The sequence below is a fragment of the Melanotaenia boesemani genome, chromosome 9 (assembly GCF_017639745.1).
Source record: "Melanotaenia boesemani isolate fMelBoe1 chromosome 9, fMelBoe1.pri, whole genome shotgun sequence".
Taxonomy (NCBI): domain Eukaryota; kingdom Metazoa; phylum Chordata; class Actinopteri; order Atheriniformes; family Melanotaeniidae; genus Melanotaenia; species Melanotaenia boesemani.
The window spans coordinates 9,598,398-9,623,836 of NC_055690.1; the positions used below are offsets into that span (position 1 = coordinate 9,598,398).

Sequence of the window (25,439 nt, forward strand, 5' to 3'; positions counted from 1 at the left end):
TAAAAGATGAACGCCCAATATCTACCAAATATTTACTTGCATATAAAAACAGGTGAATTAGCTGAAATAAAATATCTCTTTTTATCGGCATGCTTGCTGAAACTCAGCCGTCTGTGTCACTGAACCTGAGATGCATTAATTGGCCAGTAAAAACATCGGATTGCCCATAGCCAGTCAAGTTGAAAATTGCCTCTTTGTGGTCACAAACCAAGCAATTGGTGCATCCCTAATATTTAGTACTGTAAACTCAAAGGCAATTATCTGCACTGTGTCGTACTACTGTGAGACAATTACATTAAGCTCGTCCTCAACAATGTCTCCTCGTAGAATCAAACACATTAGCCATTGAAGGTTGATGAAATGAAAACCTGCAGATGGAAAAGAAAACAGCTGAGAGACACACTGTTGATCAGAAGCAGATTCAAGCAAAGAAGCTGACCAGACGCGTCTAAGAAGATTGGTTGCCCTATTCATTGCAGCCACCGGATTCTCCTGGTTTTCAACGTTATACTGTGCCCAGCTCACTCCATTCACTCTTAAAAAAAAAAAAGACAAAATTAAAAACAAGGCTATGAAAAAGATGCACGAGTGTGAGGACAGGCAGATGGGAGGTGGGGCGGGTCATATGTTAGAGGGGATGAGTCATGCTGCTGGGCCTTACAGACTGTAGAGTTAATAAAGTCTTTCACAGCAGGAGTGTTTGAAGTTAAGGAAGACCCACCCAGAACCACACTGAGAAAACTGAGGTTTGCAGCCAAATATGCAGAACTGACGGAGAACTTCAATCCAACATCCAACAAAAACTACAAATACTTCAGCGTAGCTCACAGTGCAATACATCAGTCCACTTACAAATACAAGCAGTTGATGTTCGAACACACATGAAACTTGTCATGAAGAAGGAAGACCCCACAAACACTATAAACATTATGGGGCGTGGTGTGCTTTTGCACAGATTTACTGTAACCAGAAACAATTATTGTGACAGAATCTTATTGAAAACATAAATCAAAAGGGAAAAACCATCTGTTTTTTAAGGTTCAACAATTTTCCAAATGCTGCATCACTATTATTGTAAAATGTCTGAAAAACAAAAGATAATTTTCTGCATTTGTCATGTCTTAAGTTGCAGATGTTTAAAAGTGCATCAACTCAAATGTAGAAATACAAAAATGACTTTGCATCATACATACATCTCCTCTACAATGGATATAAGGAATACATACAAATATGAACTCTGTTACTTTCCTGGCAAAACAGCGTTCCTCTATGAAGGTAAAAATGTGCCAAAATGAACAAACTTGTAGATTTGATGTGAAAACTTGTAGAATACAATGTGAGAAGTTGCGCATCAAAAATCAGAACTTGTATGGCAAAATTTTCTGCTGTAAAGAAAACTCACACACACGTGAACTGAACTTGAAGTTAGAGAAAAAATAGTCCATCTGACAAATTATCTTCCATAGTTTACTTGTAATTAAATTTTTTTTCAAGTGTTCATTTTGCTTTACAACCTCAACTTAGCGATTACAACTTCCTGAATCTGCTGCTGCAAGTCACAAATGTGCTCTCGCAAGTCACAGCGTGATAAAACTGTGGCCTGGCTTTTGGCTCATTCCTTACGAGATATTTGTGCCAAAACTAACTTGTGTCTGAAGATGTGAGAGCAGAGGAAGGGGGTGGGGGGGGTGCGGGGCTTAACCAATCAGAGTGAATGGTTGTGAGCCCAACGTGGGTCATCAATAGTTGAGCCAATCAGAGTGAACGGTCGTGAGACCAACGTCTCCAGAGTTTCTCTTGTCGGACCTCTTGGCAGCTATCGCTAAGGCACACCAACCTGGGGTAAGTTACTTCATTAACCATCGTTTTGACTACCCTATTGTGTGTTTTAGGAGTAAACGAACATATGCTCTAACAAAATGTATAAAGAATTACATTAAGATCAAGTGAATACGCTCTTTGGTGTGTATGAAAGGTGACTGCTGGCTAGCTGAACACATCTGAACAGTTCTAACTTATAAATGACCAAAAACATCCTAAAATATCAGGAACACTTTCCGGAAACATCTAGGAAACCTGAGCCAAAAGACTAAGTGAAAAACAATATTTAGTGCTGTTGCATGGAGCCAAGAAATAATTAGATTTGATCTAATTAGTCATGAATAACAAACACAAACAAATGACAAAGCAGGAAGTAACTACTATAGCTTTTTCAGGGCTGATCCAATTCAAGAGGACCAGTGACCACTATTGAAGTCAAACTATGAAACAGTAACTATGAAGTCAAAATGTATTTGGCTAAAGTATTGATTATTGATCACTTACATTGTGTCAACTGAAAGCCACACATTAAGCACAGGCTAAATGTCCCTGCAGATTTCAAACGTAGGATTAATTTCTGTATGAGGGACATGGCTTCAAGCAGAGTTTACAGTTACAAGCTACACAGCTGTACAGTTTAACACTAGAATAAAAATTAAGCTGCTTCGCTTATTAAATACTACATGGAAATCGCAGGCGTTGAAGATCACCTGTACATGTAGACCATCTATGAACAGGCCTCTCACAGACCAGGCCCATAAAATAATCAATGACATGATCCATGTTCTGCACAGGGAGTATGAGCTGCTGCTGCCGTCGGGGAGGAGACACAGAGTCCCTCGATGAAGGTTGAATAGATTTAAATACTTGTTTGTCCCCGGTTCATTTAGGATTTTAAAGATCAAGGATCTTATTTCTTATGACTACTGTTTATTTATTTGTTTTATTCTATTTTTATTTCTTAGTTTTATCAGCTTATGGGTGCTCCTTTATGTAATTTTCTAAATTGATTTTTATTATATATCACTGTAAATAATCTGAATTTTCTGTACATTTTTTTGTATGCTTTTATGTTTGATGGTGAATGCATGAATTTTATTGTTGTTCATCATCACTTCATGACTAGAAAAGCTCAAAACACTAACATGAAAAATTAAAAGGACTTCTCAAACCAGCTGCCTTGTTTTCACCTGCATTCAACTTAGAATAAAATATCATCACTGCTTTCCACCTTTAAGAAACTCACTCTGCCTCCACCTATATGCACAATCCCCCTCAATCCATCTCACTGCTCCCCTATTCCATTTAACTGTTAGCCACCCTCCAACCACATTTCACTTTGGCCTCCCAAATTCAACCTCTCTCTTCCTTGCTTTCTCTGTCCTAGCATTGCTCCATTGCCACCCATATATGCCTGGCTGAACAGTGAGAAAGCCTGTCCAGTCAGTCGTCCAGAGCCAGGCTGATGAGCTCTGGCTGAAGCTGCTGTCTTCTGGCCTGATTCAAGTATTGTGCATGGGTGGTCTGCACGCTGAAAGACACCATTAGTCAGTCTAATGATGGAAGTTGCACTATGGAGGGCTGATTCTGAACAGGAATCAGATCCAGATATGTATAATCTAGTATGGATTAATTAGAAAATATACTTTTTGACGCAGGCCAACTTTACCTACAAAGTGCCCTAGGAGGTGTCCTTAATCCAAATTTCCCCTTTAAGTTTTTATTAAATCTAAATGTTGTCACCACAGCAGCAGCAGGCATGTGATTTATGTCCAGTCCTGATGGGAAGGCCAATCATCAGTCACAAAAACTAGATATCAAATAAATCGACATCAACGAGTCAGTCTGAAACATGTCTCATTGACTGGTTGAAACAACTGAAAACCCAGAAACACATATTTAGTGAAGACAACAGAAGTATCCCTAAAACATCTAAATCTAGACATTGTTAAACACCTTAAAAGCAAAAGGTAGAACAGTAACTATGGCTGGAATTAGCAGTTCCATGTAATTCCAAACATGCCACATTTTCTTTGTTTGAATTTTAAGGAATAACAAAAAGACTATGCGCAGATCAATCCCACATTGTGCTGGAAAAAAATAAAACAAACAGGTTAAGCTAATTTAAACTGAATCAAAAAAAGACCTGGCTTACAAGGGTGCTTCCCAACTGAAGAGGATCTGAGAGGGTCCAAAAATCCCTGTAAGAACATCCATATACCATGAAATTTGCTGTGACCCACAGGGGCATGTAGACATATAGGATTTGTAGTGCACATGTGCAGAATACTTCAACCTGTACATGCCAATCTACATATATGGAACAAAGTATTCCAAACAGATATAATAAGTAGGCTTTTGTTCATAACTGAAGCAAATCTTGGAATTCAGTACAAGCACACAGAAGTACTTTCCTCTGAGTAGTAATGAAATGTAACTGTAAGGTTCCTGCATTTAGACAAACTTGTGGCTATTCTGAATATTTGTATCAAAGTTTGCAAGGTGCACTGAATTCATCTTGAGGTCTTGCACAATTTCTGTACAATGGATCTGAGGTGTACCGTAAAGCCAGGTTTAAGTGGAGAATTATTAATTTAAACCTTTATCAAAACAATACATACGGCTATTACACATTTACAGGCCATTCATTTAATTTTCTACTAGATCTCTTATGTAATTCAACAAATGCAAAAACATTTGTATGTTATTGAACTGTGGTAAGAAGGTTAATTGGAGGCATCAAAACGCTTGTTTTCATTCAGGCTGCAATGACAGATAATCTCTGGAACTTTGAAGCTGACCTCTGACACAACTCTGACACACTAACATACAAAGTGACAAATCATACAGCAGGCAGCAGTTTTCAATTCACAACTACTGTTGTGGTGCTCTTACATTAACTTGCTGTTGCTGAATCAGAGGTGATAATTAATAGCCAGCAGTCTTGCTACTGCAAATATACACAGGACCTCTCTCGCAGCGGTTCCCAGATTTATAAAGTGCTGTGCAAACACACTGCACACTGAGTGACCTTGAAGCTACTGAGTGCCCCAACTACTGTTATTTTGTTCAGAGCAGTGTGTATGTATGAGACATTTCCAGTTTTAATATTAAACTGAGTGAACCTCTTTACAAACATCTACTTTGTAAATAGGATGTTTAAAGTTCTCATTATGAACGTCATCTTCCAGATGACAGGCATGTCATGTTCGTATTACTCCAACATTAACAATTCAGGTCAACTAATATGACTTATTCTTTAAGTATTCAACAAATAAGTGGAAAACTATCTGAAAATATCAACCCCTTCCACTCTGTGCAAACTTGACCTACGTTTGTTAAATAACATAAAACAAAAGAAAAAAGCCAAACCCATCAGCAGGGCATGTTTAAAGACAAAGAGTGAACACAAAGTCACCACCCTCCCCCTCATCTCCATGTGTCACCAACACTTGTGCAAAGAAAGACAGATGATGGGACAGTGCAGTCCAACAGCTGTCTTGACAGTCACAAATATATGTGCAGTCAGTAACAGGTTTCAATGACAACAGTGTGGGAGAGGAGGGAGACGGCCATGCAGTCGGTTCCCAGCCGTGCAACAGAAATCATCCCCCACTATAACTCTGCTTGCTTTCTGCTGCCCCTTCGCTCTGAGCAAACAATAAAGTTATTGTGCTTTTTCTCTGAGTCATAGTTAATCCAAGCCGTGAGATTTCAACAACAGTCGGTCGCAATAACGAAGCAGTGAAAAGTTAGGACGTCCACGTATAACTTGTTTTCCACACGAAAAAAAGACTCAGTTAAAAGCATAAAATAGTGCGTGAAACTTGCCTTATGTAAGTGGGAAATACTCACTTCGAACCGCAGGTATTCCTCTAACCAGCAGCAACACACGGTCCACCTGATCTCATGTCGGAAACGCAGCTGAGGAGAGGAGAAAGAAGGAGAGGAGAAAAAACCCAACAAGCTCCCTGCAGCTGCAAAGTTGTTTCCGGGAAGAAATCAAACTGCTAAACTGTCGGCACGACTTCACACAGCAAACTGAAACGGACACGGCTAACGAGCTGGCGTGAAAAAATACACACCCACGAAGTGGGGCGATGCTGTAGCACTGGGCTTGTAAATACGAAGTGTGTCGCATTCCTATGGTTTCAGCAAAGCGCGGCCCAGTATCATGACGTCACCGACACACAGAAAGAGAGAGATTAGCATGGGCTGGCATGGGTCTATTTACGGGGACATACTGAGTCAAATACATGCCATAAATCAAACACCGTGACGCCTTTCCCTTTCCTCTACCTCCCTGTCACATTAACAGAATCCGCGGTCGCAGGTGTATTGTTACCTGAGCGGTCACGTGATCCAGCTTCAACTATTAAACTTCCTCTTACCAGTTTTATTTCCAGTGTTGGTTCCGGCTGACAGGGTTGGGAACCTGACATCACTGATAAACCTGGTCATGATTCTGATGCCAATAAATGTTTTTTTTTTTCTTATATGATTTTATAATTGAGATTTTCAGCTGCTGGTATATATGTTCGAGCTGTTGCACTGTACTGCTGCCCTGACACTTTGTTGTTGCATGTTTCTTATTCTAATCTAAATTACTGGCTTTAAAGGTGCTTATTGTTGTATGAACTGAAGACTGTCAAACTGTATTAACCTGTAGGGATATAGTTGTCTTTGACTTTGATAAGTAGCTGAGCAGGGTTAATGTGATGTAGTCGTTTTTTAAAGCAAAACAGTTGGTATGTAAAAAACTATTCTAAAGCTTATGGTGTCTCTTTACTGTATGTCGTCCTGACAGCCTTAAACTGAGGGTGATATAAAAACAAACAAAAAAACACCCAACAAACAACACAAAAACATAAATGTGGAGAAGATAGTGTTCTTTTAAACTGTATCAATGGAATTAACACTGACCTTGTAGTGTAGTTGAAATTTATGTGACTGCCTCAAGAAAAAATATTAACAAGCAGTGAGTCATCATTTATTCTCTGAACAAGGAAGTGCAACACTTTCATTTCACCTACAGTCAAGTAATTTAGACGAATGAGAAGACTAGGCAATGCATTAAAACATTTTTGTTGTTTTTCTTTGCTTTGGTCACCTGACAATACGACTCATTGCTGCACAAGTTCTGACTGTATAACTCAAATTAGACTGCTGGTCCGATCACAACATGCTGCTGTGAAATACTGCGTCTACCTGCTAATATAAAGAGATCTGTCACCAAACTGAGGAAACACAGATAGTGAGTCAGGGTTAAATGACATGATAGTATCAGAAATGTGAGTAACAATGTTGGCAAAATCTGTTTACATTATATTATTTCTTAACTGGAGGTAGACAGAATTTATTTTGAAAGCATTTAGTTAAAAGAAGCCAAATTTTAACTGTGTCCCACCTTAAAGTAAAAGTTGCTTAGTTTAAAAAATGTGTGAAAGAAAAAAAAGATTTGGAGAAATAAGGTAATGAAGTTATTTTAGTGAGTACAAAATGACTGCACAACTTATACTAACAGAATAAAACAATAATTTAACATCCAAAAGAAGTGAACAGATCTTAGTATGACAGCAGCTCCTTAACAAAGCCAGTCTGAATACCTTATAACACATCTATTATCTACAATTGAACAGAACACAAAGTGTCAGCCTCAATAAGGAAAAGACTTGTTGACATTCCTTTGAGAGTAAAAATACAACAGGAACTGGTCCACTCAACATATCAGAGCCAGAGACACACAAACCTGCCAATCCCAAGGCTAAGTTCAAACAAAGCACGCAGTGTTGCAGCCAATAAGGGCCGACTTTCAGAGGCAGGTTGTGGAATGTGGAAAGGTCAATGATAAAGACAGTAGAGAAGGCAGTGATAGAGCATACAAGGTAACGTACACATACTTGAACTCAAATATACGCAGCGAACATTAGATATCTTGACTGAAAAGTGACCCAAGACGACCTTCGCTAACTGTGCATATTCTGACTGATAGAAAGAAATATTTCTCACAAGATTACATGAGATGTCTGCATTAAACTTCAAGGATGAATGGGAAGGAATTAAACCACTTTACAAAAATATAAATATCAATTTTTAAGAATCACATTGGAACCGATTGATGGCTATGGAAAAACTTCAAAACACTTTGTCAATTTTCTCAAAAAAACAAACAAAAGAGAAAAAACTATTTGAGAAAATTTGCTCACAAACAGACTAATACTATTTCTCATAAAAGTATAAACATAACATTTAAAAACAAATGTGTCACCTAATAAAGGAGAGTAAGAATAACACTTGGCTGATTTTAGGTTTAGAGATTAACCTCTTCTTGACGAGGCCTATTTTTTCTGCTTTCTGTTCAAAAAGACCTAAATTAAATGAGGTGTGCAGCTGTATGTTTAATCTGGGCCTTAAAGTAAAGTTGAGAAATGTGAAATTTCTACAGAAGTGCCAGAAGCAAGACATTTGGTACTGTCAGAGTAAAGTCACCTGGAAGACAGTAGAAAATGTAAATTATTATATCCTCCAAAAAGAAAATAACATTACGTTCAGAGAAAACAGATGATAGCAGCTCAATTCCTCTAGTAAATTAATGTCTGATGAGGAGCTGTGTAAAATGAAAAGCTAAAAAGAAGTGAACCTGGGCAGTTTTACAGATGTTTCATAGGGCTGTTACGCATGTAAATAACTCAGGACATCATGAGCTGATATGATCATTGAAAGCTCTATCAATGGTCAGTCAGAAGAATCAAGGGGTAGCCCCCAAATTGATCTTAGGGGGCAATCACACTAGGATAGTCCGGGGGACTTGGTTTGATTGGGCAGGGATATCTGAAAAATTTCACACCCCCCCTTTGGTTTGGTTTTAGTTCAAACTGCACTTAACCTTTGCTGTGAAGCCGTGTAAGAATATTTCCAAACCTTGCGATTATTGCAAGGAATGTTCTCGCCATTCCAGCGCAGCCAGTTATAGAGATTTTTCCGCTGCTGGTTATGTGATTCAGCAACTGAAAACACAGCTGAAACCAGGGATGGGGGGTGATATCTTGTTTATGCAGCAATCACCCAATCAAATGAATAAAGTTACCAAGTGGCAAAATAACAGACTATAGGGAGGCAGACCAGTGGCTCAGCGCAATATGCAAGTTTAAAAAATGTTACAAACAAGTTCTTAACATGTGGATTGGGCCCAGATTTCAATGGGAGACTTCAACAGGTTGGGTTTGGTCATGCTAATGGTTCAGATAGGTGCAAAATGGTAAAACTGGACCCGTGCAGGACTCTGGTCTTGGGGTTCCTAATTTTACTGTGGTGTGCAGAATATACACGTTTCTCTGAACACATGACGCGGCTTTGTTTTTCTCCTACCCAAACAATACTCTGCATCACTTTCTTTTCTTATTAATGTTTATTTGCGGTTGGCATGTGTCACTTTCTTTTTGGTCCACTGGGTAGTCTGTTTACAAGTCAACCGTGACCCCTGGCTTTCAAGCAGACCAGAGTCCACTTCTTTGGTCTGCATCAGAGCGCAGCTGGTGTTCACACTGTGCTAAACAAATCGTACTATTCATGGAAGCGGACCACGGTTGTTTAGAGCGAACCAAACCGCGGTAGTGTGAACGGACCCTAGGGCACTGAAGCACTACAGCTGGGAATAGTTTGGATAAAAGTTAAATATTTCTTTTTTATTAATTATTCATTGAGGATTTTTTTTTTTTTTTTTTTAACACACTCTTTTGGCACAAGTGTAGCACTGAGTGCTTGACCATGTTGCAACATGAACATTATGATTTTTGAAGGAAGATCATTAAATAAAAAAATAAAATGTCTGTCTCCAAAACACACAGTGATGGATATTTATAGAAGTTAAACACAGATTAAAAACATTTTTATGGGTTGCTGATGTTCATGCATCACATCACTGTCTCCGAATCACAATGAAACAAGTGGAAATCAAGTTTCATCTGGTAGCACTCATGATCTTTCAACTTTAAAAAATAATCTGATATCAAATTCAGATTCCAGTCCTGTGACTAAAAAAATACCTTGTAATCAACTGCTACAAATTTTTTGTCTTGTTCCACATAGCATACTGTAAAACATGTGACTCACAGCAGTACCAGTCATCAGCTGCTCCACCATCATTACATAATGATGTCATGTAGTGGAAAACAGAGGCAATGAGATGATGATGATGTGCTGAGGAACATCACATCAATCTCCCCTCTCATTAGGGAACCCATTCATCATGTAAGAATTATGGCCTATGAGACACTGCTGTGATATCCAACACACTTTTATTTTAACCCCAGGAGAGGAAAAAAATAAAACAAATAAAAAAATAAAATGCAATCAAATCAGCCACATGCTGGTAAATATAACTGCAACAATACTACTCTGTTAAGACATGAAGTTAAATTGAGTAATAAACATTTTGGATGATTTTAACCCTGTTAAAAAGCAGGATCCTGAGAAATGATCTTTCTCAGGATCCTGTTAACAGACTGAGCTAGAATAATCTGGATGTGTCATCCAGATTATTCTAGCTACTAGTGCCAAAACTGTTAACAAAAGTGTTTTTTTCACCCCTCGTTCCCCTCCAACTACAACACACAGCCATTCACAGGCATTGCAACACCAGTACAAATGAAGTGACATGCGGCTGTCATCCAGAAGTCTCTTTGTTTTGTATTTGTTAAACCTCTATGTAACCAGGAACATGCAGGCCCAAACACGATTTTCAAGTTAAATGAAAACCACACACGACTCAACAAAACTTCTTTCCTTGTTCCTACAGTTCAAAAAGGCACTATGGGCCATTTTGAAAAACATTTAATCATTTGGTCAACAAAAACTATGAAAGTGTTATTTTTTCTGCGAAGCAGTCCATAACTGAAGGATTTGTCTTCACTGCTGTATCAGACAGTGGAGGCTGTGTCTGAGAGTTAACGCCTTGTAACAGAAATTATTTGCAATAAAGTCCAAATTTGAAGATATCAGATGGTTTTGATTTTCAAGGTCATCAGTATCAGAGGCTGACAAAATCTGGATTTGGTTAAGTTTTGCAGAAAGTTTCAAACCCCACTCAAGTTTTAGATCCTTATAAATATTATAAACACTTCAGTTTTTTTTTTTTTTTTTAAATGGCATCTTGGTCTAAACTGGTTAAATAAAACATCTAAAATTCTCATAAATGCATCACATTCTTTAACTGCACACAATGCTGGCCTGAAACTGGGTGGCTGAAACTTCATGTCAGAAATGAGCATGTTATTTTTATGATATGTAACATCCATTTTTATTCGTGTGGTGTCCTTCCTCTGTTCCTGAGCACCTACAGGGCTGTGTTGATGTTGGCTGCTGCAGTCATTCCAGGGGATTTTTCTTCTTCCTTGAAGGTAATAAGCCAGGGACTCTCTCCTTGGCACATGGGAGAATCATAACACCGTCTGATTGTCTTTGTTTTTTTATTCCTTCCCTATACCTCCTCTTCTCTACCCAAGCCAAGGACTTACTTAATCCAGCTTATATTGATCCTCGAGACTCTTTAAACATTTTTTTCTAATAAAAAAAAAACATTTGGAAAGGTAACTGGTTTTCTACTAATGCTTTTGCATATGAAAAATATAATCAAGCTCAATGTGAAGATCTATGCCAGGAAAATCTTAAAGAAAAGTTCATTAACACCAAATTCTTCATGCTGTCTTTTCAGAAACCTTTATTTAAAAAAAAAAAAAAAAAAAAAAAAGCATTTTAATGATTTATGACAGAATCTGGCTTCTTTAATTGCAGCGTTTTCTCCACAGGTTTGTTTTTGTTGCCTGTAAGTCTTCTTCAGAATCTAGCTACTGTTAGCTCCACACCTCACCTCCCCCTTCACTTCTCTGTAGTCCCAACACTTATCCCTACCTGTACAAAAAACATTGTCATCTCTCGTTTCCCTCCCTCCATCTTCTCCCTCAACTCCATTTCTCTGTGACACTTAGATCACCCCCACCTTTCTATTTTTTCTTTTTTCTGTGAAACCTGATAGCAAGAGAAAGATGAAACTTTTAATGTTTCCATGCTTGCTCATCCACCACAGCATAAACTCAACCAGCAAGGACAAAAAGAGGACAGTAATAGGAGGAGATATTTGAGATACATATTAGATACAAGTTAACTTAAAACATTAATCACTTACTTGATATAAAGCCAAAGGGTATCATAAGAAGTCACAAAGACTGAAGTGATGAGTCAAAATTATTTGCTTTATCTAAACAGAAGTGTTGGAGCATTTACTGGCCAACTAGACACTAGTTAGATGTAAGTTTGGTTAGGGTTCATTAAAAGCATATATAGCAAGATGCATGGTGCAAACAACTTTTGTTTCCCTGAACTTAGTCATTTTTTTTCTCAAAGCACAAAATAAAAATATATTTAATCTGTTTACATCATAATCTTAACACACCACGTTGCTCACTTTGTGCTGCTGATTTTCCATGTTTTTACTGTCTACCTGTCCCCTTTACGTACTGATGTGAAAGCTGTTTGGAGATCATAGAAGAAGCCTGAACAGCAGCTGTGTTTGGCTCTCTACATGAGGGACTCGGGTCAACTGGCATCAAAGTAATGACAACATCCCCCCTGCCATCACTTCTGCCCCCTGCTGGACATATCTGTCAACAGCAACCTACACTTCCATGTTGTTTCACCTTCATGATTCCACTTTCCAGCTGAGACCCAGCATAAACACTTCTCTAAAGCTAGGGCACCTAAAACCTAGACCGCAAAAGGTATCATTTCACTTTATGAACTTCATGTAAATCATCTAAAACTGTCTGGGCTCCTCAGCGTTGCCATTTTTTTAATGAATGTGGCTGTTATTTGATGCGTTTATTGTATAATCTAAGGCAAAAGCAGTGAGAAAAACCTAACAAACCTTAGCAACTGCATTTTAGCTAAATATACTGAAAACTGCTGTCTGAGCTGTGGCCTGAGCAATGCAAAATTATTTTCAAATGCAAACATCAAGTAATAAATGTTTTTATCGAGTCAAGTAGCCCAATATAACCCTTGACTAAACAACTAGAACAAATGGCTTCTTGGACTGGGACCATACCTTTCGGCCTCGAAATGCCTTTTCAAGTTAACTAAGAGGAGAAAGCCTCTTTAAGTTTGTACAGCTGTATTTTGGTGAACAACTGTGATCACTAATGTTTCACATTCAGCAGCAAAACAAAACACAAAGGCATTTGTTTGAGCACATTTTGGATTTAGGACAAATGAAAAAGGAAACCTCAACAACTCATAGGAAACAAGTTGTTGCACTGGAAGCAAAAAAAAAAATAAATAAAACAAAATAAAAAAAATCAGTGGTCATCTAAGGTTGCTATAATTCTAATAAAACACTATCAGTGGCATAAAATCAATTGTTTAATTAGTGGCCATAACTGTGTGCATGACAAACACATTTCAATGAAAAAAAATTTAAAAAGTGTAGCAGCACTGTAATGCTATATAATAATCTGCAGTGTATTTAAATCCTTGCTAAAGATTTTTTTCCCCCCTAAGATCAAATCTAACACAAAATTATTCTTATCTATTAGTGCAACTTGTCCTGCTTTCCCCCCAGTTTATCGGTCCATGTTGTTATCTTTGCTGAATTATTTGCAGAACATGATGTAGACATGGATGCTTAGGTATGGTGTATAATAGAGAACAGTGACCCCTCCATGCAGCTCTGGTATCCCAGGAATGTGCGGTGTGCCCAGCACCAATCGCACAACCTTCCTAACAAAATCTTTTTCCCCCTCTACGCCTTCATGGAAACCTCGGGGACAACACTCATACTGTGTGTATAACGGGATCTTGTGTTTTTAAGAGGAGAAACAAAAGGAATACAGATAAAAGAAAATATGGAGAAACGATCAGAGACGAAGACGAAGCAATTTAATCGAAGTTCAGGCAGACAATATCCTCTTTGCTGCTACAGCCTGTACGAGGCTCAGACATGAGACCACCCCATTCCCTTTGCACAGGTGAAAAACGGAAGTTTGACATGGTCGTCGCGAGGAAACGATTAAACTTAGAAATTAAGTTAAGATTTAGACAAAAGGTTTAACGGGGCAAAATAATCTAATTTTACCAGAACCAGCTTGTACCCTGGACAAACCCATCCAACGCAAGCAGATACACTTAGCAAAAACACACCCTTCACGTAAAATTAGCGTTGTGTGAACACAGCTTTTAATTGTTTGAATTACTTTCGCAAGTGACTTATCGCCCGTCATCTTGGTTAGTTATCAAAAAAAACAAAAACTTTACTCTTAGTAATAGGAAATTCCTCTCATAACACACAGACACAGAACTCCTCTGGTCCCCTCAGATCCAGGCTGTCTAGAACTGAAAACAGCTAACGTTAGCCGCTGTTAGCGACTTTACGAGAGCCAAGGCGCGTTGTCAGCTAACGCACAACGCGATTTAAGTACAATTATCAGAGCTGAATGTGTTTACTTACCCAGAAAGTTCCAGGAAAACTTTTTCTGCTGCCTCCGCAGGATGTTGTTAAACTTCCCTGTGCTCAGTAGAGCATGAGCAAGCTAACTTTGGGCAAACTGTATGACATTAGCCGAAGTATTACTTTTCCGGCGCCATGTTGAACAGGGAAAAGAGTACATCCGGGAAACTCCAGCAGAACACCATGGAAACGGATCAGCGACGGCCCCTGGGATAATTTCTTAGAATTTCTCATGAATTCTTTTCATATGTTTGCTCAAGAAGACTATTGGAAGGTGTATTTGGTCAAATCAAATTAATTAAAAACATTAATCAATGTTAAGAGGGTCAACATTTTCAGGAAGGTGGTGGTCAAGAGTGGCATCAAAGGTTTCACACAGTCTCCTTTATGACCCTTGTTATAATAGTTATAATAAGAAAGAACGTTATAATGGGAAAAGTATAACTGAAAACACATAATTTAAGCTATTAGTTATTATTATTATTAATATTATTTAATTTAGTCATAAATCTAAACAAAACTCAGTTGGAAGCCGTGCAAGCATAATTCTTCTTGCCATATGATTCAGCTTTAGGAACAAAGGAGACTAATTTGGGATATGTTCTGCAAGCTGTACTCTGGTGATTCACTTTCTTTTTGATAGATAAAAACTTAAAGGTATTATGCAAAATTAATTTGTCCTCATAGCCTGTGTATGAGGCCACAAAAAGTAGAAAATTATGTCACCTCTCTCACTGCGAATGTGTGCTCAAACCTTATATTAAATATTATAAACATATTATTATATACATTATATTTCTATTTGATATCTTTATCAATATAAACATTTCTTACTTTTTTACATTATTTATTTGACATATTTATGCATTCATTGAGCTTCCAGATTACAATGGATCTACAACATCACAAAACATTTAATCACAGGTATCTGAAACTGAAAAATACAGTATTTGACATTACGATTACAGTAACTTTTCAATATGTATAAGTTATTTTAAATTTACATACATGTACGTGAGTTATCCCTCTTTTCTATTTTTTCCTGGAGTGTCTCCAAATGCCCCAAGGTTTATGATACCCCCTTTTGAGAAACTCTGATTTATTTCAAACCTTTGCTTCAAAGAGTTTTTATTTGTGTTCAAGTAAAACTGAGAGGATCAGCAGTGTCACAGCTGAAGAAAAGACTGGATTGGTCACAGATTCATTAGAAGAAACAGCAGAGGCGCAGATGCAACTGATGAACTAACAGGCTCCCATTCGACCCATTTCCTGCTTTTCCTGTTCGACAGAGGAGTGGCGGACAGGAAGGACTGCAGCTTCTGACAACAGATATTTGGGTTTAGTTTGACTGCTGGTTGGAAGCTTAGCAAACATGGAGCTGGCTGCTTGACCATTGTGGCATCACTTGTCAGGTATTGTTTTGTATCAACACAGGGGTGTGCTTCTGTTCATCCTGCAGGTACTGACTAAGAGCAGAGAAGAGGTGGGTGGAGGTAGAGGAAAGGTGACTGTACAGAAAAGATGGAGAAAAGCAAACTATAAGGGAGAATAAAATGGGAAGTTGAGCTCTCTGAAACAGAGCAGTTGTATTTCATATAAAGTCTGTAGAAAAATTACATTTAACAGTTCTGTAGCAGAACAGGGGGTGGTTCAGACTGTTGCCTTATAGCAGGGTTTGAATCTCCCACAGTCAATAAACATTAACATCAGGTTAATTAGTGATCCTAATTTGACCCTCAGAGTGTGATTCTCTGTCTCTGTGTTGTATACCACCATTCCTTTCCTTATGTTTCCTTACCCACCCTACCCCAGACTTTATCCTAAATAGGATTAATTTGGAAAATAATCTAATAAAGAAGGCTCTCTCCAGCTCTTAAAAGGTTCAATTGCAGCTTGATCAGTCAAGCCCTTAAGAGGTAATTATAGTATTATATTTAATACAGATTTCTTGACTTTCTTTTTCATTATGCCACAGACAAACAAAGATGGAAGCCATCCCCTCTTAAAGTAAAGCAGTTTACTGACTGCTGTAAATCTTCTGTTAACAAATGTTAATGATTTGCACAATACAGAGTCTCTGGTCCAGGAGTCTGAGCGGACAGGATGCCACACATGGCTTGTTTTTATGTCATCTGATCCATTCGAATTTGTAGGGATTATGGTTTTAACAGCAGAACAGTAGTCATGAAATTTGACATAACTGTTGGTGTACCATGTACTTACATAAAAGGAGTAGTTCTAGAAAGATGTAAAACACATATTTTAATTAATTCATGATAATATTGTTACAATAATTTTACAGAGTCTATTTAGTTTTCAGTTTAGTTTTTCCCTAATATGTATGGTTATAACTTTGATTAATTATGCAATTTGGTAATAACAGTTTTCTGCTCTTATTTTCAATCTGCAGTTTCATTTGTACAAAACTGACACCCAGTGGTCATATCTACATACTGCACCCCCATGGCCCTACTGGTGTTCAGAGGCTTTTCTGTTGGTTCACGTGAGAAAAAAACATTAAAAAAACACAAATATTTAACACTTTAAAGCTAACTATAAAATCAGATTGGCCCTATAAATATATCTATATTTGAAAGGCTAATAAAACTTCAAAACCATCTAAAGTCAACCATTCTACAGAGAGAAAGATTATTCACAATCGGAAAACATTCCAGTTGTCAAAGTTCCCATGAGTGGACGTCCAAGCAAAATCAGTCCAAGGTCAGAGCGTGCAACGCTTAAAGAAACAGCAAAACCCCCAAGAGTTACGTCTCAGACACTCCATACACTCTCCAGGCACAACATTCAACACTGAGCATGTTAAATGTTAAAGGTCTTGACAGTACAGTTGCAAAAAGATTGAAGAAGTATGCCTTGTTTGGAATGGTTTCTCTAAAAGTACATGGCAGCACAGTTTAGGTTTGGAAAGCTGTATCTGAACAAACCACAAGACTTCTGGAACAATTATTTTGGACAGACCAGACCCAAGTAGAGATGTTTGGTTAGAATGCAGAGCAGCACATTTTGAGAAAACAAAACACAACATATCAGCACAAACACCTTATACCAACTGTCAAGCACGGTGGTGGAAGGCTGATGGTCTGGTCTTGTTTTGTAGCCAGTGGACACTTTGCAGTCATTGAGTGGACCATGAACTCCTCCACATACCAAAGTTCTATTGAGTGAAATGTGAGACCATCTGTCTGACAGCAGAAAGTGGTTTAACAGGATTAGTATGGTAGAATGGTAAAGGCACTGTACTCATATAGTACTTTTCTAGTCATGTCAACCACTCACAGTACTTTTAAACTACATTTCACATTCACGCACACACCCATACAGCACTGCTACTGTTAAGTGCTTTCTACTATCACTCACATTCATATTCACAGTCCTGATAAACATATTGGGAGGAAAGGTGGGGTTCTGTGTCTTGCTCAAGGACACTTTGGCATGTAGTCAGGGAAAGCCAGAAATCGATCCACCGACTTTCCGGTTTGCAGACGACTGCTCTTCCTCCTGAGCTACTCCTGAATGAAACACAGACGTCAAAGTCCTCCTTATATTTTCACTCCTCAGCCCACAGTTACAGAAGGTCAGAAGGGCGGACGTTACTAGTCGTCCCAAAAACCTGTTTCCAGCATCGATGAGATCTCTCCTTGGAAGTGATGGCACCTAGGTTGTGGAACACTCTTCCTCTTTCCTTTCGCTGGCTAGACATTGTTGATATGTTAAAAAACAGTAAAGATTTGGCTTTTTAACAGGCTTTTAGTTAGACAATGGGTTTTATTATTGTTTTATTATTTTTATAGTGATTTTTGTTTTAACTTGTGTTTGAAATCTATTGTTTATGTAATGTAATGTTTTGTTTTATGTGAACTTTATTTGTATTATTGTATTTACCTTGTTCTGTGAAGCACTTTGTAATTATCTGTGAAAGGTGCTATATAAATACATTTGTTATATTATTATTATTATTATTATTATTATTATTATTACTCCTGTTTGAAATGCTGTGGTGGGACCTACTCCACTTATATCCACATTACACTAATCACATATTTTATTAGATGTGAAGTTCAAATTTAGGATTCATTTATGGTTGATCTGTATGGTGATAATTTCAATGGGTGTAAATTCAATTTTTGCCTCCTGCTTGTGTTGCTTTTACATGACACAACTTAAAACTAATACAGGCAAGGCTACATGTTGTGATTAAAATGTGTGACTAAATTACTCCTCTCCACAGCTCAGCAGCTTGCTGAGCAGCTTCACTGGTTTCCATCTTCCTCTAAAGTAACAAAAGCCCTGATTGGGCTTTGCGGAGCAGCACGTCATCATCAGTCCTGCCAGCCATCACATGATGGCTAATTACTTTAACAAGAGGGCAAGTGTGTCGGGAAAAGGGCATGAAGACAAGAGAGACAATTCATTGCAAAATATAGTCAGCTCTGCTTCATCACATCTCATAAATTTCTAAATTTACTGCCTGAAGATCGAAGACTTTTATTGACAAATTCAAACATTAATCATCCTCATGTTCACAGATATGCATAACCTTTAAAGTTTATCAAGCAAAAGTATTTTATGCATTATTTTAAGGTCAATCTCCATTTACTTGTCATATCTTTTACTGTTAAACGAATGTTTGGGTAAAAATCTGCTGCAGTGCAGCCGGATGCCTGAAGATTAATGAGCTTCTGGCTCTGAACCAGTAAGCTCGAGCTTCACACTGCACTGTAAATCTAGAAATAAATGGAAAATTTGCTAATGGGGTTATACATTCTTAGAAACTTTAACACAGCCTCACTGGAAGAAATTAGAAAAAGCATTTTTAAGGTTAATATCTTGTTTTATAGAACTTTTTTTAAACTATTCTAGATTAATTTACTTCCTGACTTTAGCATCAGGGGAACTAAAAAGATGTGTCTGATGGGAGGACTCTTTCAGCCTTTACCTGTCAGGTCCTGGTAAAGTGTTGTTGGTGACTTAGCCTCAGCTTTTGTTCATCCGTACGTCAGTGCTTCTGTCCAACACTGTGGTTAAAGGAAATCTTGCTCTACACCTGACACACATTCCTGTCACGTTGCAGTCAGGAGGCCTGAGAGGGAGAGCAGCTTTGTGTTGGTTCAGTCATTTCTCATCCCCTGATGCCCTCAGATGAGCTCATGCATCTCAGCTGAACTTTACATTTTGTACATGTGCATGAGATCAGCTTGGTAGAATTACTACATGGTGACTGGCTGGAAAGAAGGAAAAATGCATCCACTCTCATGTATATGAGCAAATTTACACCCTTTAGATTTTTTTTGTATCCACATGGCTTTTGGCTACACCATCACAGGTGCAGCTTATAAAGACATTTAAGACCAAATGCTGCAGAGTTTGTGGGGGAACGGTATAACACCACTGCAAAACAAAATGGGCCCAGAAAAGTCCTGTATCATAAAATGCTGCATCAGAGTTTATGTTTTTATCAAAACAACATGTCTTTACAGGACTGACTTTACCTGGAGCTGCCTGAAACACAGAACACAGACCTGAAACTAGGGGTGTGTGAAGGGGAAAATACTTGAAACCACCTAGAAACAAACAACAAGAACTATCTAAAACCAGAAAGACAGAAAAAACAATGTGACAGGAAAAGGTTGAGAGAAAGTTGTCATTGTGACCACAGGTCTGTCCATGTCTTTGACTGTTTGGTTATTAAATGTATTAATTCTTAATTAACAGCAAAATAATTGTTATGTGAAGTCCTCGTGACTGCAGACCTGGCTCCAGTCCCAATCCCTGACCATGCATATCATTGCTGCATATCTTCCTCCTCTCTTTGCCCACATTGCTGTCTCTCACTACTGCTTAATCAAGGCCACAACAGCCCAAACAATTTTTAAAAATGCCTGCAGAAATCAATGACATATTTTAAAGAATTCATTGAATGAAAATTAGTGTGATAAACCATTCTAAAATTAAACGGTCTCTTTCTTGAGTCTGAGTGAATATTTACGCCTTGTTTGAATAAATATAATTGAGACGTTTAGTCAAATTAATTATGATTATTTAGTAAAGTATAGACAAAAACATAATGCCTCTGCACACCTGAACAGAGCAGGCGAAAGAGATTTAGCAGCAGGAGTCCAAATAAGAGGTGGAAAAAGCCCTGATCCATATTTCAGGCGTGCAGTGTAAATGTAGCTTGTAACACCTGAAGGTTATTTAGTCAATGCACACCAAGGCTTTGAATTCGTGCATTTATACAGAGAAAGGCTCTAGCTGCATTAAATCACACCAGTAAAACTCCTTGTTTCAGTTTTGTGCATAACCTTCTTTACCAGCTGCCTGCAGACATAAATAATTTCAGCTGATGCCATTTTGCAGCATTTAAAGGGAAACTCCTCCCATCTGTAAGATCATGCAATTTGAAGATAATTTTAAAATTCATTCAGGATATTCACCTTTAACTAAATCACATTAATTCACAAAAACTGTAAAGTGAGCAGAGTATTAAAATCAGCATACATGAATGATGATGAGTTTGTACTTTAAGTGATCCCTCCAAATCTGAGCTGCAGATGTTGGCAGCAGAGAAAAAGGAGGGCACTCTGAGCCCAGGGACTGGTGGAGAGGTGTGAACTGCAGCAGAGTGTTTGTTTGTTGCAGCTGCAGTCCGGACAGGATGGTGAGCTCTGCTGAGTCATGCCAGGCTTGTCTTTAGGTCACGGCTGCTGCAGCTTGAGAGGAAGAACCACTGCTGACAACTTCAGCTGTTAATTTAATTATTGATGGAAGGAGGTGCAGGCACTCTCAGACTGTCACACTGTTTGAGCTGAGCTGTTAGAAATAATGCATGGAGAGAAATCCTTGGAGCACACGATGATGGGATTTTGTGGGTGTGTGAGAGGTGATGACATTGACCTGTCTGAAACATATCTCTGATTTTATCAAGAGCAAATGCTGGTTAACAAGGACTCAAACATGATACACCATAAAATCAAACTATATACTATTCTTCTGCTTTTTTTAGTCTGTTTATGTAAGAAATATCATGGAGATCATCTTTCAACTTTAGAAGGACCAGGAAGACCACACCACTCCCACTTTACATCAGCGGTGAGTGGGTGGATGTGCTGGACAGCATCAAATTCTCGGGACTTCACATCACTAAAGACTTCACATGGTCTCTGAACACCTCCCACCTGGTTAGGAAAGCCCAACAATAACTTTTCTTCCTCCGCAGGCTTAAGAAGGATGGCCTCTCCTCTAAGATCTTTGGGAATTTTTACAGGAGCTCTGGAGAGCATCCTCATTCATTGTGTCACTGTGTGGTATGCCAGCTGCATAGAACAAGAAGGACTTAGCCCGGGTTGTTAACATGGCCCACAGGATCTTAGGAGTGGAGCTCCCAGACCTGGATGCCGTGTACGCTGGACGCCCACAGAGACAAGCTAAGCTCCACAGCACAGACAGAACTCACCCCAGACACTGCCTGTTCGTTCCCCTTCCATCAGGAAACGCTGCCAGACAATAAAAATGCAGATCAACAGACCTCCAGAGCTGTGGCCTTCATCATCCCATACTCCCAACTACCCCCCATGCACTCTTTACATCACAGGTGTCAAACTCTGGTCCCCGATGGCCACTATCCTGCAGGTTTCTTGTTTCCCTGCTCCGATTCACCTGACTGAAATGAATAGGTTATTGTGAAGAAGTTGACATGAAGTTGTTGGATCCATTTGATTTGAATCAGGTGTGTTGGAGCTGGGAAACAACAAAAACCTGCAGGGTAGTGGTCCTTGAGGACCGGAGTTTGACACACTGTAACATATGGTCTATATTGCTATAATCTTGAATATCTACATTTTATTTTAATGCACTGTCCTTTTATTAAAAATAAAATTAACTGAAACAAACTATGTCATATTCTTCCTTTCATATTTATATATATAGTTGTATATCCCCAGTTTATTTATCTATGTTCATTATTTATATATATGTATATGTGTATATACTGTTTGTATATGTATGTATTAGGTACATGCCCTTCAACACCTGTGTGTTGTTTTTCTCTACCTTGCTTTTAGTTTACTTTTACTGGGATGTTTTCATTTTCATCTTTTAATTACTGTTGCTGCTACAATGACTGTCACCAATGAAATGTCAAGTTTACAATGACAAAGCTGCTTTATTTTTATCTTTAGAGCCACTGTTTCTTTGTAGGTTAAAAAAAATGCAGAATCAGAAAATGTTCTTCAAAACCTGTCAGTCTATTTGTCTAGTTGACATAATTTTAAAGTAATTTTTTTTTTAATTATGTGTGAATAACTTATTATGAAAGTTGTGAGTTTCCTTTTAATGTTTGTAAACTAAGATGATACTGATACTAGTGGAACATTGATGATAAGAGTATTTCTCTTTCTGAAAGCAACAGTGGACTGTGCTAAGTGGAAATAGTTTTCAAGTTGTTCCTGATCCATGTGGGTGTATTGATCATGGTGATATGAAGATTTATCCTGGAGTGCTGCCTGAGGATTCAAAAGTCACGAACATCCAACACTAGTTTCCGTACTTGACCTTACACCCTGAGATTTCCAATATTTTGCTCTGTAGTTGCTGAAATATCAAAGCTCTTGTAATTGTGCATTATTCTATTATTATTAGAATCACTTATTTTCTTACACAAGTACACATTAATGAGTCATGACCCATTCTTGTCTGGAAAGAGAAGTCTTTGGAACAAAATGGAAAGAGGAGGTGGTGCATGGAGTTGTATTTAACAGTCCTGCGTGGTTTTTTTTGTTTGTACCATCATAACACAACCAGGACGATGGTGATGATCATGCTTCAGTATTACTCGCTGCACAGGGAAAACATGCAAACTCTACACCATGGGTGCCCAAAGTAGGGCCCGCGGGCCAGATGTGGCCCACCAGCCCGTTACGTCTGACTCGCCAATTAGACATCAAAACTATTTTGAGTATGTCATGCTTAAAAGATTGACTCACACGCCGATGACATACTCACCTTGTCAGCGAGCCAGGTGCAAACTAACATGTCCAAAGTTTAGCTTCATGTCCTGCTAGTGTTAGCAACATGCCTAGCTGAACATACAGCTTGTTGTTGACATTTTGCACTGTATCTGGTTACAGTTTAGTGCCTGTAGTTATAGTTTGTTGTCCTTCTTACTATGGCTTTATTGTTATTTTCCATATTGTTGTTTGTAACGTGTTATTTGAACTAATGGAAAAGAATGCATTTGCATGCATGAACAAGAATTAAAAGAACTGTGATTTACACTGTTTGGCCCGCAGCTCACTGGTACATTTTCACTTTGGTCCTTGGAGGCAAAAAGTTTAGGCACCCCTGCTCTACACTGAAACCAGGTTGTGCTAACCACAACATCAGCTTCCAGCCCTGAATGTTTTCAACTTTTCTGAAAGATCTACAGATCCCAAAAGCAGGATGAACAGATAAAGTTTTACTAAAAGTGCTCACAGAAAAAAGAAATCATTTCTATCAAAAGCAGAAATGTTTCTTGTTTAAACTTAGTTGTCATCAGATTGGCTGTCCCAGTTAAATAGCCCCCGTTTATTTCCAAGCAAGATGACAAGAAAATGTCTGCAGTCGCCTGTTTTACCTCATCTGTTGACTACAGTAAAAATAACGACACACACACACACTGGAATAAATGCATAGTTTATCATATCATAACAGTATATTCTAAAGGCTACATTGTAAATAAAACAGTCTAGTAGGTTTAAAGATTGTAGCCTAAATTATGAAGTGAGGTGAACAAACTGTGTCATCGAGTAGAAGTACAAACGTGACACTGCATTAAATACTTATGCTTTTCTCTGAGGCAACGAAAGACTAAAAAAAAAAAAAGAGGTAAAACTGCTGCAACTACTTAGAGCACACTGAGTGGTCACCTTGCATTTAATCCAGCTACTGAAGATCACAATTTAGGCTATGTCTGCTACAGTACAGCATCGCTTTGAGTTCCTCCTCATACCTGAATTACAACAGCATCCTGCTGTGAAAAGAAAAAGAAAAGGCAATCATTCTGCTGCAGGCATATGTTGAAAAAGAAGTGTCCGTTAGTGCAGAGAGGTGGATGTCCTGAAGGAGTTTCAAAGGTTTTGGGGGTGCTCTTAAGAGGGAGGATGCAGTTGGGTCTTTGGGGGCTTGTCTTGGTTCTTTTTTTTTTTTTTTAAGCATTCTTTGAGATTATTTGGGGAAATTCTCAATCGTTTCTACAAAAGTTATAAGTTCCACAGAAATATTCTTCTTTCTTTCCTTCTTTCTTTCTTTCCAAATGACTCCCCTGGATCTTTGCTAGAGATGTTCCTCATGATAGATTCATGGGTTTCTTTCAGTTTTCAGTACTTAAAAGGCATGTTTTAAAGTTAAAACATGAGTGGATTACTGAGTGGACCAACTGGGCACAGATATTGCTTTCAAGTACTCTGATTTTACACATCAAAACTTTCTTTACTAAGTTTTTTGAGAGTACTACTATATGTTTTAAAAAATGTTATATAAAATCTCCAAATAAAGAGTCAGTAGTCAAGTTGTGTAGTGGTTCATTATGGGTTTGAATGCAGAAGAACAAAGAAAAGAATTCTGCTGCAGTGAACTGGATCCTGGAAGACAACCTCGCAACCATACCTTCTGTATATGTATGAAAAATAAAACAGAAAAAAATTTATATATATATATATATATATATATATATATATATATATATATATATATATATAAGTAGAGGGGATTTTTTTAACTAAATAATCTGAGGTTAGATTAGCGTTTTAGTCTTTTGCAGGATGAATTAATCTGTGACCTGCTGTAGATTTGATTGTTATATCTGTTCAGGTGTGTGTCAGAGTGAACTTTGTGGCAGGAGCTTTAAAACCAGACAGCCTCCATGTCCACTGAGGCCTGAATAATGAAATGCTGCAGGAGCTCTTAAATACTTCTGGTTTACCTGCAAAATGTCAGTGGGTGTCCTGGGGGAGTGTGAGGCCTTTTGCATGTCTGTACCCAGGGGGCTCAGCGGATCAGAATCCGCCCGTGATTTAAAGAAGGATTTCACATAATTCACTGTTCCTTCGCATGCAGATCA

General features: G+C 38.2%; 1 protein-coding gene and 1 long non-coding RNA gene across 5 annotated transcripts in view; both read right to left on the reverse strand.

The window, feature by feature from the left end:
• pak4 (p21 protein (Cdc42/Rac)-activated kinase 4) overlaps positions 1-14,465 on the reverse strand; it is a 30,532-nt gene extending 16,067 nt beyond the window's left edge. For 2 of the 4 annotated variants that reach the window (XM_041994804.1, XM_041994800.1), the window contains exon 1: positions 14,321-14,465. The gene's annotated coding sequence lies outside the window, so the exon portion shown is untranslated. Of the gene's footprint in view, positions 1-5,652; positions 5,983-14,320 lie in introns of those variants that run through there. The other 2 variants (XM_041994803.1, XM_041994802.1) reach the window with 2 other exon arrangements.
• A 9,532-nt stretch (positions 14,466-23,997) lies between these two features.
• On the reverse strand, positions 23,998-25,439 carry LOC121646101. The gene is made up of 2 exons (XR_006011560.1): positions 25,302-25,439; positions 23,998-24,350 (listed from the first exon to the last, which is right to left on the reverse strand). It is a non-coding gene; the product is annotated as an uncharacterized LOC121646101 (long non-coding RNA).